Genomic DNA, 19,357 nt, shown 5'->3' on the forward strand with positions numbered 1-19,357 from the left:
TATTATTCTTCCAAATAAACAAGTCCACAAACCAAAGAATAAAACCAACCCAACGGAACACTTGATCTTTTTCACTTCTTTTTTATAGGTAAATCTTTATCACTTACATAAACAAACCCTGACATATAATATAACGAGACAAGGAAAAATATTTACTGCAATACAATAGCAAGGATACGACCTATTTCTGTTCTAATACAGTCATTCAAAAGCCCATCAACAAATTGCTAATTGTACTAAAATTTTAGCCAATTTTATTGACCAAAACTCATGTGTTACCTCTTCATCTTTTATTATTTTTCCATTGACCGAAGACGAAGTTGTTAAACAATCAAAGAATATAAACAACCTTATATATGCTATTAAAACAAGAAATAAGATAAAAGTGACATTAACCAATTAAAACATATACATTATATTGACCAATAAATCTAAACGATTAACAAGAGAAATGGAAATAGTTATATAAATAAGAAATGTAAGATTTGAACTAATTTCACTCAAAATACTTGGACTCAACAATAATGCACCAGATAACTCTAAAATAAAACAAAAACAAAATGAATCCAAAATCAAAGCATGTTAGAACTAAAATTTGATACCTGTAATGGTGAAAGGTGTAAGTGTTATGCCCTAGATCCAATCGGTTTAGGTTGTAAACGCTTTTAATATATTTAATGCATTTAATTTTGGCAAGATCTATTATTTATTTAAATTAATTTTATGATAAATAATATTAAATAATAGAATCCGAAGATCCAAGTTTAAGTGATTTGTTAATTACAAGGAGTTGTGATTGTGAGATACAAATTACATATAATTGGATCTTGAATAAATCGTGGTCGTAAGTAATAACGAGATACGAATATCGTTAATATAGTTAGACCATCACGTGTGACATTTCTTACTTGTGAAGAAAGTAGTTGATCTCATGAGTTAAAGTGTAGTGACACTTAAATGAACACGTGGATATTTTGTTATAGAACAAATCATTGGAGACCCGCTAAGAGATTCCACATGGATAATAATCTGAATGTCAGTGGTTAATTTCTAACGTTCAGTAGTGAAATTGGTCCTACAACTTGAGGTCATCATAGTGCCTTATATGAGGATAGTCATACTTTGATGGTATTGGATGTTGCTCTGCAAGGGCCGCTAATACGACATCGTTCGGGTAGGTCAAGAACCATATGAAAGTTGTGAATGACCAATAAAAGATTCCCCACTCTTAGATAGAAAGAGATTCCGATCTGCATTTCGTTCAGTTAAGTCAATAACGAAATCCTTGGTCAAGGTATACATATAAGTCGAAAAGGAGTTTTCGACTCATATTGATTTAATAGTAGAATGAAAGATATGATCGATAATCGAGATTGACACAATTCCATATTTCGTAGTTGACCGGATCATATTGACGAAAGAATTATAATTTCATGGTAAACGAACAGTTTTGATTTTGTCATACCACGTGACATTTCCCGTCATATGTGTTGTCCTGATACATTGCTAAATGTCAATCTGGGATGGCGAGTGTGAATTTGTGAAAAATTAAAAGGGTGTTTAATTTATCAATTTTGATTAAATCAAAATAATATTTCACGTCGTTAGACATCATGGTCGGGAACCTAATGGGTCGCACACAAAAAAAGAATTGGACGATTACAAATTGCCAATTGATTAATTTAACAATCGTTGGATAAATTAATTAATTGAATTTGTTATTTATATTCCCGAATTAATTAATTCACGGACCAGGTTTAATTAAATTGATTAATTAAATATTGAACTGGACCGGATCGAGCCCGTTTGGGTTTATATAAATATATGACTAGGGTTTGAGGTCTATAAGGTTTTCATTATTCTTATTGGCACAAGAGAAAAAATCCTAGCAGTTGCAGTCTATTCTCTGTGTGGATTTCATTGGAGGCTGGACAATTGGACAGCTGTGAGAGGCAGATTCAAGTTGTTGGAAAGGAATAACGCGAAGAAGTTTATAAAATCAAGAAAATGTATATTTCTTATCACAGTTCTTATCTAAATACAAAGTTGAATCCTGAATGGGAATTGAAATTTGTTTAATTCCGTTGTGCATGTTTAAGTAAATTCCATACAGTGGTATCAGAGCCAACTTTATATTTGTTAGGAACTGTTTTATATGTTGATTAAATTAAAGGTTGATTTAATCATGCTTATCCCTAAATCTAGCAAATATAATTTTTAATTTTATTTTTCAGAATCTATTCTTTACAAACAAACAAAATTTTTTTTTTCTGGAACGAGAGCGGGAGCGGCGGTGGCAACGCGGACACTGCTGCCAGTAACAGCAGTGGCAGGCGCCACTGCATACTGCAGCGGTGCTTGCAACCACTGCTACAGCAGCGCCTTAGCGCTGCCGGGTGCAATCCCCTGCTGACTATGGGCGGGGCAGCGCCGATCACCAACAGTAAACAAATTTTATTTTTTTTGATTTTTTAAGGTTTTGGTGGAGATGGGGGCCTCTGTTGCAAATAATGCAATTAGGGGCCCCTGGTTGCAATTACCAAAATAGGGTCAGCTTGCAAATTTAAAAAAAGGACCTGTTCTGCAATTTTTTAATTTGGAAGGGTCTGGTGTTAATTTTCAACTTGGGTCAAATTTGTAAATTGTCAAAAATGGTTTTGAATTGAATTTTGAATTGGTTTTTAAAATGGTATTTTAATTGGGTTTGACCCATACCCTTATTTTGACCCAATATTAATATTTATTTAAAATTTGACGACTTTTATATTTTTGTTAAAATTGGGTTTTGACTTAAATATTTAATTTTGACCCTTAATTGAATTTTATTTTGTTTGGGAATTTTGTCCTAAATTAAAATATTAATTCAATTTTATTAGAGTTGGACTCTAATATTATATTAATTAAAATTTGATTTCAATTAATACCACTTCCCAATGCAAATTAAAATTTAGAGTAGACTCTAATTTAATAATTAATTAAAATTCGATTTTGATTAAATTACTTCGCCCAATAGTTATGGAATTAGAGTTGGACTCTAATTCAGGATTTAGTTAAATTTTGATTTAATTAAATAGGCCCGTCAATTAAGTTAATTAATTAATATGATTTATTAATTATTTAATTATCTCGATCCAAAATTTTGAATTAGTTTTGATGACTATAATTGCTAGATTTATGAGACATTGCATATAATATTAGATATTATACATAGGAAATATTTATGTGATGATTTTTTATGGATGATTATGGACTCGACCATATGGATGTGTTGAATGGTTGATTTACTTTTTTTGTTTTATGGGCCTGCGAGCCCTTAATTGTTTTGGACCTGCGAGTCCGTTGTTATTATTGTTGTTATGGGCCTGCAAGTCCGATTTCTTTTAGGCCTGCATGCCAACTGGTATATGATACATATTGTAGCTTGAATAATTGGAGGCGCAAGAAGAAGTGGACACCATGGAGATGGTGTATTGGTGTTGATCCAATGTTGTACCCCTTAGGAATTGACCAATTAGTTTTCCCTTTGGCTAGGGAAAACTAGATAGAACAAGTCCATAATCATCCATACTATTACTCATATATATATCTATTCGCATAGTAGATGTATGTTTATATATCTATATCTATAATTACTTGATGAGACCATTGCACGTTAAATCCCTCGTTAAAAATATCAAGTTAGTATTATTTGCCTTCCATCATTATAGTGAGAAACGAGAATCCTAAATCGACCTTAGCTTGTTGAGTACACTCGAGGCTGGTCTATTAGGGATATGTTTGACACTATGAAATATTTGATATTTCTGAATGATGAGTTTGACTTAACTAACATCTATCTTTTTGTTGAGTACACTCAAGGAGAAAAGTTTTAGATACATATTAAGCTAACCCATAAGATGTGTGAAGACAAATGAGTTGTCAGTTTAATGATCTGGAAGTTGTATGGAGATACAATTGATAATAATATCTACCCAAATATTTTATTAGGATTTGTTGAGTATACTCAAGATCTTGATACAACGAATGAGATCCCAGCCCACTGGGAATCAAATGTGAATTCAAATAATTTATGTATGAGGGTCATGAATTTATTTTAAACAATGGGAACACGTTTAATTAAGTCCATATTGAATTTGTGCATATGCATTATAATACATATTAATTCAATGTTTTTTTTTCATCATTTACAGTTTTTGAATCATGAGCAATCATATGAATTTGAGAAGCATACTGGATGCCAACAAACTGATCGGACCAAATTTTCTCGATTGGCACCGCAATTTGAGAATCGTTCTCAAGCATGAGAAAATTGGATATGTCCTTGAGCAGCCCTTTCCAATGGTGCCCACTGAAAATTCCACTCAGGAAGAGGTGACTGCTTACAACAAACACAGTGATAATGATAACACTGCAGCATGTGTGATGCTTGTAGTTATGTCACCTGAGTTACAGAAGCAACATGAGAGTATAGATGCTTACACTATGATTTTTCATCTCAATGAGTTGTATGATGAACAATCTCGTGTGGATAGGTATGAGACCTCTAAACAACTATACTGGTGCAAAATGGCAGAGGGATCTTCAGTCAGTGCTCATGTGCTGAAGATGATTAGTTTCATTGAAAAACTGGCTTCATTTGGTTTTATCATGGATCATGAACTAAGTATTGACTTGGTTATGCAATCTCTTCTAGATAGTTATTCACAGTTCATTATGAACTTCAATATGAATAAGATCGAATGCACACTCCTTGAGTTACTTAATATGTTTAAAACTGTGGAGCCCAATGTCAAGACTAGCACAGGGCATGTCTTAGCTATTCATTCCTCCAAGGGCACTATGAGGAAAATCAAATGAAGTTTTAAGAAAACATCCAAAAAGGCTAAGGGCAATAACAAAGCAGGCAAGGACAATACCAAGTCTGATGACCCATGCTATCACTGTGGAGTGAAAGGTCATTGGAAGAGGAACTGCAAGGCTTACCTCGCTAGCTTGAACGGAAAGAAGTCGTCTGAAACTTCTACTTCAGGTAATTTTGTTATCGAGGTTAATATGTCTACCTCATTAGCTTCTTGGGTATTAGATACCGGATGTGGATCTCATATTTGTATAAATATGCAGGGACTAAAGAGAAGTAAACCATTGCAGAAAAGAGAAGTTGACCTGTGCGTGGAAAATGAAGCAAGAGTTGTTGCATTAGCTGTAGGGACATACTTCTTGCCACTACCTTTGGGCTTAGTATTAGAATTAGAAAATTATTATTTTGTTCCCCCCATTACTAAAAACATTATTTCTATTTCGTGTTTGGACATGAATGATTTTTCAATTAATGTTAAGAACAATCATTGTTCGTTTTATAAAGATGAGATCTTTTATGGTTGTGGTGTGTTGCGAAATGGAATTTAAATTCTTTATACTGAGTCGTCTATTATGAATATAGAAAAAAAAAGGCATAAAAGTGATAATCTAAATAATACATACCTCTTGCATTGCAGATTGGGTCATATTAACGACAAACGCATTTTCAAGTTACATAAAGATGGATACTTGGGGTCATCTGATTTTGAATCATTTGACAAATGTGAGTCGTGCCTGTTAGGCAAAATGACCAAGTTCTCTTTTACTGGAGAAGGAGAAAAAACCACAGAACTGCTGGGACTAATACATACTGATGTATGTGGACCCATGTCAATAACTACCAGAGGTGGTTTCTCTTACTTCATCACATTCACTGATGATCATTTTAGATATGGTTATGTGTATCTGATGAAATTCAAGCATGAAGCACTTGAAAAGTTCAAGGAATTCAAACTTGAAGTAGAGAAACAGACTGGTAAAAATATTCTCACGCTGAGATCAAATCAAGGCGGAGAATATTTAAAAGGGGAATTTTTAAATTATCTTAAAGAGAATGAGATTCTCTCGCAGTGGCCTCCGCATATACACTGCAACATAATGGTGTATCTGAACGGAGGAATCGCACTTTGTTAGACATAGTGCGATATATGATGAGTCATGCAAATATCCCAAAATCATTTTGGAGTCATACACTAATTACTGCGTGCTACACACTTAATCATGTCCCATCTAAATCGATCGACAAAACTCCATACGAGCTATGGAGAGGAAAAAGGTCAAACTTATCTCATATGAAAGTTTGGGGCTATGACGCTTATGTAAAGCGATATGAATCAGATAAACTTGAGGCTAAATCTGACAAATGCGTATTTGTGGGATATCCAAAAGAGACAATTGGATATCAATTTTATAATCCCGTTGAGAAGAAGGTGTTCATATCAAGACATGTCATATTCCTAGGGAAAGAGTTTATTCTATGAGAGGGTAGTGGGAGCAAACTAGAACTTGAAGAAGTTCAAGAATCCACAGATACTGTTGACCAATTAGATAAACTTGAGTCTGATTCTACACCTGTTGACGGACAGACTCTTGATCAGGATATAGAGAACCCTGAGGACACTCCAGCTCAGCGTAAATCAAGTAGGATCATTCGATCTCCCAAAAGGTACGAATTCACGATTACTAATCAAGTATTATTAGTCGAGGATGATGAACTTACAAATTACGCAGAAGTGAAGTCAAGTGTTGACTCGAAGAGATGGCAAGAAGCCATGGAATCTGAAATGAACTCAATGTATGAGAACAAGGTTTGGACCTTGGTCGACCTTCTAGGTGGGATAAAACCGATAGGTTGTAAATGGGTTTACAAGAAAAAGTTCGATGTGGATGGAAACGTCCATACATACAAAGTAAGGCTAGTAGCGATGGATTACACACAAAGACAAGGTGTTGACTTTGATGAAACTTTTTCGCCTGTGGCCATGCTAAAGTCCATTCGGATTTTGCTTGCAATAGCTGCATACCATGATTATTAGATATGGCAAATGGATGTCAAAACTGCTTTCTTTAATGGAAACTTACAAGAGGAGGTATACATAACTTACAGCCTGAAGGTTTTGAATCCAAAGGAGCCAACAAAGTATGTAAGCTAAATCGATCCATTTATGGATTAAAGCAAGCCTCTATGAGTTGGAATCTTCGTTTTGATAAAATAATCAAAATGTTTGATTTTATCAAAAATGAAAATGAACCGTGTGTTTACAAGAAGACAAGTGGGAGCGCGGTCGTATTCCTAATATTATATGTCGATAACATATTATTAATGGAAAACGACATCCTAATGCTTCAATCAGTAAAATTATGGTTGTCAAAGGATTTCTCCATGAAAGATATGGGAAAAGCAACGTATATCTTAGGAATCAAGATTTATACAGAGATCTAAAAGATTACTAGGCTTATCCCAATCTTCATACATAGATAAAATTTTGAGAAGATTTAATATGGAAGAGTCTAAAAGAGGTTTATGTCCCATGTCGCATGGAATTTACCTCTCAAAAGATATGTGTCCTAAAACACATGATGAAAGGAGTCGCATGGATAAGATACCATATATTTCGACGATAGGATCTATCATGTATGCGATGCTATGTACGAGACCAAATGTTTCATATGCTCTAATTGAGTAAAAAAGAAAAAACTTATAATTGTAAAAGTTACATATATATTATATAAATAAATTGTTGTGGTTACTCAGATATTAGCTAAGATAAAAAAAAAAAAAATTCCTAGAGCTTAAAAAGTTACTTATAGAAAAAAAATTGCTACAGTGAGATGAAATGGAACAAATCACTTTTGATTTTTACAGTAACTTCACATTCTCCCTTTTATATAGTAGGGATACATTTCACATTGAGTGTGGAATCCCACAAGAAGTGGGAAGTCCAACCAAGAACTTCGAGGGTTCAAAGAAATTGGATTTATTTTACGTCCACATTTAAATCAAATTCAATAATACATTTACAATTAGATTGATATATACATAAAGAAAAAGGTTTAACAAATACTTTTTTTACTGACAATATTAAACATGGAGCAAATTACTTATTTTGATACTAATATCTATTTCATGGTCAAAATAAGCAAATTATTTTCTTATAAGTATGAAAAAATAATATATGAAAAACATATGTAGAAACAAAAAGATTAATTATTTTTAAGCTTAGCCAAACATGTAGCATCTCTTATTATTAAAATAAGTAATTTATTTTTAGCTCTAATAAATACAAATTATATATTATAAATTTTATTTATATAATTATAAGTAAACTTAGTAAAATATGCATTAAATAAGATATCTAATTTGGCAATAAATAATTGAAAAGTAATGAATAGAATATTATTTTTTAAAAAAATGTGCAGTCTTCGACTAAATTTGGGCAATTGAGCATTGAGCTTGGGTTGAGAGTCAGGTTGGAGCCAAACTCAAATGGTATTTTGGGTAGAATTAAGTATAAAATTCCTTCTTTTACAATCAATTTTGTATCTAGGTTGGGCTGTAGCCTAGATGCCCAACCTAGATAAGGTTGTTGGAGTATTTCAGTTAAAATGTGAGAAATGAAGGATCATATATATTCACTATGGTGTCTAATTTTATCAGGTCAAGTGCCGTGCACAAAATGAATAATGTTATTTACAGTCGCTCACTAAAATAGTCGCCCTATATGATACACATATGACAGGTGGTTATTTTTACTCATTACTCCACAATATGTATCAGCTAGCTTACTTGAGTAGTCCCTTTTCCATGATTAATCCATGGTAGCAAACTTTCGCCTACCGAGAAAATCTATGACATCGCAGTAACCATTAGCAATAGTATTGCGGGTCAAAAATGAAAATGCATTTTTTTAGGGCAAAAAAAAAAAACATGATATTAGTGAAAGTAAGTCAATATACTATTGCAACTGTATCCGACACATTTTCATACCTTGAAAACATCGGATAACTACATCATTATCAATATTGTCGAGTATATTGTTCTCAGTATATGCAACCAAACTATCACGTAACTCCACATGAATTTTATAAAGGCATTGGGTTGATAAGTAAAAAAGACTCAGTTGCCATTAATAGACACGAGTCAGGCAGAAAGAATAGAGTTAGGGCAATTGGCCAATACAAAATTTAGAGGGGAAAAAAAAAATCAAAAATCAAAAATTTCTATGGGATCATGTGACCCCATGTGGGTCCGCCGCTGATTAGCAAATCATAATAAGCTAGCAAATTAATAAGCAACTTAGAAATTTGACGGTTTCTCTATAAAAACTTGGGTTTGTTGTGAAATATTTGTCAACTTTGTCTTTATAAGTCTATCTAAAATGGAAGGCTTATGGGGAATTGATGAAGACAATGCTCTGTACTAACATCAATTACCTATTTAGACTTATTTTAAAAGATAAAAGAAATAGAAATTTTACAATATGTAAAAAGAGGATCGGTATACTTTACTATCATCCAAATTTTTCAGTGCCATCATATGATCCTCCTGACTTGCAATTTGATATATATTCCAACTACTTTATTATGATTCAAGGCTTATGGTATCTTCCAGAAGATTTAAAGAAAACAAGACTTTTTTTAAATGAATTTATCCAATAAATTACACATACTTCAAATGAGATTAGAAAAATAAAAAAAAAAAATAATAATAATAATAATAATAAATAGCCTTTTTCTAAAGTCAAAGTTGTTCAAGTGTAAACAATATTAAATTGGAATCAAAACGTCTTTATTCAAAAATGATATTCCAAACCATATGAACAGTAAAGAATTGATCACAAGCACTATGTCAAGGCCTGAATAAACGATCTATTTTTCAGATCTTCAAATTACTCATGGTTTATACAATTTGATAAAGATTGTCCTATCCGTTCAAAGACTTTTCCACAATGATTTCAAGATTGATGCATATACTTCGGAACGGATGAAAGAATATTAGTAGAAGAAGCATAATACGCAAGGAATTCCAACTAAAAAAAAAAAAAAACCAAAGTATTTGTCAACGACTAAAATAAATATTTCAGATGAAGATCAAATATTTTGTTTTTGCAGATAATTAAAATCAGCATGGATTTTTTGCCGGAATTTTTTTTCCCTCGAAAATTCTTTCAAGTCATTTCATCTAAGATCATTAATTAGGAGATGCAAGGTCAAGTTGAGGTATAAATTCAATCACGGCAATCGCGTATGAGAAGACAATATAAGAATAGTACAATAGACGTTTCCATACGATCCATTACAACCAATGCAAATTTCCTTACTGAACAATCACAATTAATTTCTGCTTTACAAAAATTTTCTATCGTTAAATAAATTTCAAAACCTCGTCAATATGATTGTAGAAGTCGTACGTTTTAGACTCTGACAAAGAGTGACACCCATTTCGACAAGGAATAAGTCATTTGTACAATGAATTTGTACAACATACTTGACAATGATGTAGGTGTCAATAAAGTATTAATGAGAAAGATAAAGTATTTTCAAACTATCAAATGATAATCTGCCACGTAGCATGTTGTCAAATTCGTTGTAAAAATTATTGTACAAAAAGCATGGTTCTTTAGACAAAGATAATTGTTATGGTGTAGATTTGTTTGCGCCATGAACAGTAAGGAGGCATTACTAACCCAAGATAACAATTCTCAAGAATCTTTCAAAAGCTCTACAAAGTTAATGAACTGTATCGACACAATAATTATACATCAAGACACCACTTCCAAGGATTAATTGAGGAAACACTTTTAAAAATATTAGAATTAGATTTCAACTCAAGATATCGAATTGAAAAAGAAAAGTACATTCAAGATCACCATAAAATGCAAGGTATATCAGTTTAATAGGCAAAGAAAATGAGCAAGAGAAACTATATACTATTGTAAAATTTTGCAAAGTCGAATTTAAATTTCTAGCAGTATTTTCAGTATTTTAAAATTTAGTTTTTCAAGCACGTGACTATTTGTAAGTTCTATTATGCTATAATTATGTTGTAATCTTGTTTATAATTAATATATAAAAAATTTAACGCAAATAATCTGTCAAATGAATTTCTTTCGAGAATTATTGCATTTCAGATACTATTCACAATCATTACTATTCATCATTTCTTTCACTATTTTAATTGAAACTATCTTTACTTCTCATTTTTACTCGATTCAATTCAGAGCATCTTACTATGCATTTTATTCATGTTTTTCATTATGTATGACATTATGCACAAGTTTGGTTTAACTAAAAATTCAGAGTTTTAGTAGATTTTGATAACATGCATGATTAAAATGTTGATAAAAGTATTTGGTCAATAAATTAAAGGGGAATTTTCAAAAATGTCACGAAATTAACAAAGTCCCCAAAAGTTGTCATTTTCACTTTATGTGAGCAAAAATGTCACTTTTTGTGTGAAATGTCCAAATTATCCTTAACGACACATTTTCATTAGCATTTAATGCTTGATTTGAAGGAGTTGATTATGTTGATGTGATGATTTATTTTATATATAAAAAATATGGATAAATGTGTATTATATTGATTAATATGAATTTGTGTTAATAAAAAAGGGGTTAAAAATGAAACATAAATAAATATATCTTCTTCTTTCCTTACAAACCCCAATTTTTCTCATCTTCTTCATTTTCATTGATCAAGAAAATTTTTCTCTTGCATTCATAATCCATTCTGAGAGGTTAGCTATTAAAAAATATTTATATTTTACTTCTACAATTTACTGTTTTGTAAATATTAAATACAACTTTGACATATTTATTTAAAATTTTTGAAACTATTATTCATTGATTTCTTTATTTTTGAATCCTTCACAAATGTGATTATCACCGTTTTTGAGTACTTTCTTCCATTCAAACCAGATAATGTTTTCATTAAATATTTCTTCAATGACAAGGCCAATCTGACATTTTTCTTCTAACTCAATACTAATGATCACACTTATTGTGTTGTGCTGAAGAATCTGTTCTGCCCATTGTCATCTGCTTCTCGATATTTTCGACGGTTCAACTGTCGAATTTGACATTTATAAACCATCGGGTTAGACATTTGAAATGTCGAGCCTGACATTTACAAACTGTCGGGATATACAGTTTTACTGTCAAAACACATAAAAACGATGAAAAGCCTTGATTTGACCTTTACGAGATTCATCGTATCGTATGGGGGAAAGTTTGTTCTTACGGATGACGAATAGAAGTGGAGAGGGAACAAAACCACTTACATTCTGGTTCCGACAAGTAATACCGTAACCGGACTTTTGTTAATGTTGAAGGACAAACTTGATATTCTTGATTCTCGCACTCAAATTGAATTGAAGTTCAAGGTCTTTAACTTGAATATATCTCCGATCGAGATACTCGACGATGAAGACTTATTTTCATCACATCTCAAATTGAATTTGAAAGACAATTAGTGTGATGCTTTTAAAGTCTAAGTGTACTTGTATCACCCACACTTGGTCTATTATTTATGAAAATTGTGTACATTAAATCATGTGTACCATTTCATCTTCATTGAAACATGATACGCACAACATTTTAATGTAAACAAAGAAGTGCTCATTATATTTTGCAAGAAAATGATATCCAGTGATATTACCATGATTCACGAACATTTTCAATTGAAATAAATCATAATAGTCATTGGATACCAATTTTAATCGATAAATTAAATGAGTTCCGAAAGTAAGAAAGTTATAAAACACACCAAAAACCATTTTTATGTACACAACCTTGCTCAAGTACCGAACATGACGTGACCATTGTTTTGTACTGTAGAGTAGCTCCATGACCCTATTTAAAAAACAATCTACGACTCTTTACTATGTACTATTCCTTATTATAAACATTTTCTGTACGAACACAAACAGTTTCCTCTGTCAATATCACATAAATAGAACCAACAAACGCAAAATTATATACATAAATAGAAAACAAAATGTTCTTCTGTGCAATTGCCACAGTCATCAGAAGTAGACCGTTGTGAATGTAGCTCTTTCTTTGACAACGAAATCGATTTGTTCCATCTCCAATTATAACAATAATATGTGCGCCAACACTTTGAGGATCATTCAAGTCGTGAGTATGAATCTACTCATTACATTGGTAAAATTAGTATTCCGAGATAAAGTATGTAGAAAACAATGTGAAGAAATGCAATAATGTTCACCTTGTGTACAAAATCCGATCACAGTACATAATATAACTCAATTAATTCATGCAATATATTGTAATCTGAATTCATCCATATTTTTCAAACAAGCAACTTCCACAAAAATAGATTTGAATTGCATGTGATTCGAAAATTATGAAGAATGAATCGTGACGGTGTTGGCATCATTATACAAATAAAAACGTGAAGCACCAAAATATAACCACTTATGGACAAATCAGTCACATGTGAGACATTCGGATGGAAAAAATCTAACCACATACGGACAAATCAATCAAAAAATCATGAGATCATAACATTTCATATATGTTCATGCAAAACACTCGTGCAGTGTTAGAATGAACCAAAGTTTGACTTGTGGAACTGAGCGGAGTAAAGGACTGACCTGTCATTCTCGACAGTTCATCTATCGACTATTTCATCTATCCAGAATTACTGGGGCTAACTATCGAGAACGATAGTTAAGCGCGGTGGTGTTTCTCTACATTAGTGAACTGTTGACAAATGAACTATCGGGAAATCTACTTTTCACCTCTAAGCAAATAGGTTTTATTGAAAATTATTTCACTCCATATTCGAGCATAACAAAACATTAAAACCACAAGTATGCTGTCAACTGTCTAGCAAGAGTTCAACCCAAATACGAGTACCGCCCACAACAAATGGATTCCAAATTATAGCAATGTTATTTTCACATCACAAAAGTACCAAAAACATTGAAACGAAAGATATGTCAAGTATCAATGCAGATTTTCACCCAACATTGAAACATCCAAAACACTTGAAATTTGAACTTTGAAAGCAAAGGAAGAGAATAAATATTAAACTGGAACTCTAGATAATTTTTTCCCTCAACATTATGTTGGCACGTGTAACTTGTGCATATATGCATCACTAATAGAAGATGTATACAAAAGAGAAAATTAAAATTTATGGTATGAAATTGCAGCAAGTAGGGGAAAAACACTTCCAACCATAATACAGCAAAAAATTATTCAAAACGTCCAAAAAAATTACAGGATATTAAAAGGATTTTTACCTCTTTCTAATCCAAGCCTCAGCTCTTATTTTAAACCCAGCAAAAAGCTCCTTTTTTTTCGCATCTCATAAACCCTTTATAGATGAAAATATTACAAAAGTTGAGTTAAAAAAAATATATGTTTCTCTCTTGGATCGAAGCCCGTAATGAGAGAAATGAGAGAGAGTGTGTGTGAGAGAGTTAGGGCTGTTTGAATGAGAGAAATAAGATTCATCTCTTTTTTTTTCTTTTTTTTTTCCAACTTTTCATCTTTGACATTGACAAGATTTTTGTACAATTTCTTCTATTAGGTCAGATCTCATTTAATTAGGACATGTATGAAATTTGAAATTATCTTCAAGGGCAAATATGTCTTAAATTGACATTCTTGCAATGTTTAAAAAAAAAAGTGACATTTTTGTAAATATCTTGGAAAAAATTGACATCCTCTGTAATTTCCTCTAATTAAATTGTTTACTTTGTGAATAGTGTTTAAATTATATGTGTTAAAAAAAATTCTTGAAAGAAATTAACTGCAGATAATTTTAGTTAAACTTGGATTAATGTATTCATAAATAATACCACACCATAATTATATCATAACAAAGCTTACAATTATTTATGTGCTTGAAAAACAATGTTGAAAATGCTAAAAATAATGGATAGATATGATAAATTCGATTTTGTAAAGATTTTTAAGGGTATATTGTCTCTCTCGCTTTGCAAACCCTATTGAAATTATACATCTGGTATTTTTTACTGTCCTTGAAAGTATTTTACATTTTCAATTTGATGTCTTGAGCTGAAATCAACCAGCCTATGTTAAATTCATTATTTCTCTCTTTCCAAACTTTTTCTGAATTATTATCTTGAAGTAGTGTCTTGACGTGAATTAAATAAAATTATTAGTAAAATGAGACGATAGAAATTTTATATGTTGATTAAAGGCTATTTACACAATACCCATTGGATTGGGACTTATCATATCAATCATGATATTCTTAATCTTATTTCAACCTTTTGATACAGTTTATTTGAAGGTTAAAATTTTATATTTTGATTAAAAAGACTACAATATACATAAGTTTCATTACATCCCAAAAAAAAATAATAAATAATAAAAAAAACCGAAATTTAGTAAATGAATAAACACTATGAAGTCTTTTTTCTATATATTTTTTATTATTTTAATTGAAGTTAGAAGTATTGTAGTTTTCTTTCGTCAAAATATTAACTTTTTAATATTCAAATAAATTATTTTTGCAGTAAATGGTTGAAATAATATTGAGAATGTCAAGATCACAATAATAGTTAACTATTTTGTGGGACCCCAAACGACAAATATTATTGTGGAAATTAGTTATTAATTAAATGAAGTTCGTCAACCAAGAACTACGACACATCACATCAGAGTGGTTCGTTGAGGAAGTGCATGCTAAAAGAAGTAGAACGAAGACCTATTTGCTACCAAGTATATAGGATTTAAATAAACTTTGCAATTTTTCCATATGATAATTTGGTTATTCAATTTGACACGGTACCGTTTCTCATTACAAAAGAAAAAATAGCTGGTTTTTCTTGGATATAAGTTGATGTATTTTCTTGGAAAGAGATATATTAGCATACTTTAAAAGCTATCATTGGAAAAATTATTTGGCATGATGTAACAACTTTTGTTCTAATAATGTGGCCGTTCAACTTTGACAGACAAAATTTTTGGTTGGTGTGATTGCTTAGGTATATTCTTGAATTCAAGTTGATGTATTTCATTGGAAGGAGATAAATTTATCATATACTAAAAGCTTTCATTGGAAAAATTGTGTGGTATGATGCAACAACTTTTCTTATAATAATATTGTGTGATTGCTTAGTATTTTCTTTTAAACCTATCAAAATGCTTGTGTGATTGCTTAAGTGGGCTGCAATTTCATGTTATTTCAACTGTGTACGTGACTCATGCTGCTTCTTTTTTATTTATTTATTTATTTTTTCCCTCTCAATCAGATTTTGGAACATATATCAAATCCTCATCTATAAGCTCGGAAAACCTTTCTCAAATACTTCGCGATCCTCCGTTAAAGAGAAGTTTAACCACTGTTTGTCCTCATTTTATTTGCTGTGACGTCTTTTTACTATTTTTATTCTTTTCCCAGTTTTTTATTTTTTTATTATTTTAAATAAAGTTAGAATTTTTTTGTCAAAATATTAGCTTTTTAAATTTTTAATAGTCAAATAAACGAGATTTAACAAAATTAATGATTTCCACAGTAAAAGGTTGAAATGATTAAAGTGTGAGAATTGCAATAATAATTAACATTTTCGTAGGGAACCCAACAGATAAGTGGTAATGTGGAAATTAGCTGTTAATTAAATGGATATCATCAACAAGGAAATATAGCACATTAGAAATGGTATGTAGAGGGTGTGAGAATGCTAAAAGAAATAGAATTAGGACATATTTTCTAGCAGTGTTAGTGACTTGACTAACAGAAAGTAATATGTGAAAGTGAAGGCACAAGCAACGTATGAGATAAATGCATGAGGGAGATGAAGACAAAGAGCCGGCTCCTGTAACTAGGGAAATAACCCCATTCGCATTTGCAACACTAGTGCGTCGAGGTATGGATTTCTGAGTAAAGTCTCTTACATCATATGTTATATGGTCAATGACTCCAGAGTCGAGTAACCAAGAATCTCTGTTCTCATCCCTAAAGGTGGTAATTAATACGGAGCCAAAATTACCTATATCTGATGTAGGACCCGCACTTTGAGGAGACCCAATCTTGGGTATTAAAGATAATTGGGAATCGCTGCCTTACACTTAGTCCATAGTGCCTCCCGAGCCTTTTTTCTTTTTTCGTGTAACTCGTGCCACAAATCGGAATAACCATTAAGTTTAAAACAATTATCACGTGTGCGCCTTATATTTCCACATTATGTGCATTTGTCCCCTTCATAGCTTATTTTTCCCCTGGTGTCATGTGTCTTGTTAAGAGTCAGAGACGATGACCCGTTGAAGGAGGTGGTGGTCGGACCCATCTTAGTTCCTCTGCGCTGGAGAGATTGTCAGTGTTGGAGGAGGATATGATCGCCTGCCTAAGTGCTTTCCTGCGAACATGAGCGTAGGTTTGTTCAATGGAAGGAAATGGTTTCATCTACAAGACGCTGTTGCGAATCCGTCCAGGTGGTCGTCAAGTCCATCCAAGAAGGCATAAACTTGATCTTCTTGGAGCATCTTGTTGTAGTGTTGAATATCAGTGGTACATTCCATTGGATTGGGGCGGAAGTCAATCTTAGGTCACAGCCCCTATAAATATGTGTAATATTTCTCTAATGAACCACCATATTGTCTCAGCCAAGTGACTCGCCATCAAAGTTCCTAAACCTGAGAAGCATCACTCCCATCGAAGAAGGTCATGGCAATGGCATCCCAAACTGCCTTTGCCATGGAGAATCGAATGAAATTTCCAATAAGGGTTGGGTCCATAAAGTTAATTAACCAACCCTTGACAACGGCATTTTCAGTTTGCCATTTTCGAAAGGTAGGATCAGTTTGTAGAGGCGGTGGAGAGTCACCATTTAGATAGCCCAATTTATCTTTTCCGGAGATGTTCATCTCCATAACTTGGGACAACAAAGCATAGTTTGAACCATCAAGCTTGATGATAATTGGGGTCGAGTTTTCAGTGTTTGTGATTGAAATTCTGAGTTTTGGATAAGGCTTCTATCATTTTTTGTGTGAATCCTTGGAATAAGGCTTTGAGATTGGACGGAGGATCACCTACTTTAGTGAATGCTTCTTTGTCAGTCATGTGTTCGAGGAAAGTTCTGCAAGAAGAAGGTTCTGGATTTTTGAGAAGGGGATGCCGTGGGATGGTTTTTAGCCTGCTCTGATACTATGTTTCAATGGTAAGCAATTTTCTTTATTCCACCTTTTATAATTACATTGAATGAGATACATATAAATAGGGGGAATATGCACCCTAATTTAGGCTATACAAAATTGGTGCCAAGAATTGTGGTTGATCCCTTGATGAGGGAAATTTACACTGATTAAATTTCCTATTTTAATTTATAACTCACACCAACAATCTGGTCTTTTTGTAGTTAGGATGGTCTACATAGTTACCCTTCGTTGTGCATCATATTCTCTGTTGCGGAGGCTCTCTCCAAGGATTTTCAATTCGGTATTTTTCGGACACAGTCTAATGTACCTTTCTCTACCAATAACCAATCCAACAGGCTCCCATCCACAACCAATATAATTTACCTCGATTGCTATTCAATCTTACCCACGTAGGACAAGAAACAGTGATGATTTGTGGTTATAAAGGCGGACACCACAAAGGTAGGCTATGAAGGGACCATCAATTACACAAATTAAACAAGTGTTTTGGACATTTCTAGGGGTTGTTTTTCACATAACAATGAGGACAGCCAGGATTCTCCTATTTTTCTCACAAAACCACACAAAACATACAAGAAGGTGGCTAGGGTTACAGCCTTATATGTAGTTTAGAGTTGGGCTTTAAGTTGGACCTCTAAGAGATTTAAATGGACAAAGATTCAAGCCATCCAAGAAGGAATACAATTGGGCCGGGTGGAGCTCATGGAATTAGTTGTTGGACTTATTTCATTCATCGGTCTATATCTATAAAATAATTAACTCACGTTAACATCATAACCCGAGATTTATTGTGTATCAAAAACCCAACAAATCTCTACCTTGATGCCCAATAAATCTGCAAGCAATAAAAAAAACACACAGCTGACACTTGTATAATCAAGGTAGCCAATAAAATTGGATCGCATACCTTACCTCGTGTTTCCAACCTAAAACACATAAATATCTGCTTCATGTATTCACCAGAGCTAAGGTTAAGAATACCCAAGTAGAAGCAAATATTCAACAATGAACAATCAAGAGCAAACACACATGCGATGATGATATATTATAGGATAACCCACATAAATCTTTTTAGACGCACGTTCACACAGAACCGCAGATTAACACCAAGTTAATCAAACACACGATCAACCACATATGCAACAAATGCATAAATGATCCTACGAAAAGATCTAACCGCACTTATCCTATCACATTTCGTGTTGCTCACACCTCGAGAACACATATCTACTCTCATCGCCCACAATGCTCACTCGACGGATACTCAACTCATGTCTAACTAGTAGGTCATAATAGACACTAAATCCACGGGATAATCCTCTATCACCACATCAGTTCTCCCA

Source organism: Olea europaea, chromosome 20 (genome assembly GCF_002742605.1).
Source record: "Olea europaea var. sylvestris chromosome 20, O_europaea_v1, whole genome shotgun sequence".
Taxonomy (NCBI): domain Eukaryota; kingdom Viridiplantae; phylum Streptophyta; class Magnoliopsida; order Lamiales; family Oleaceae; genus Olea; species Olea europaea.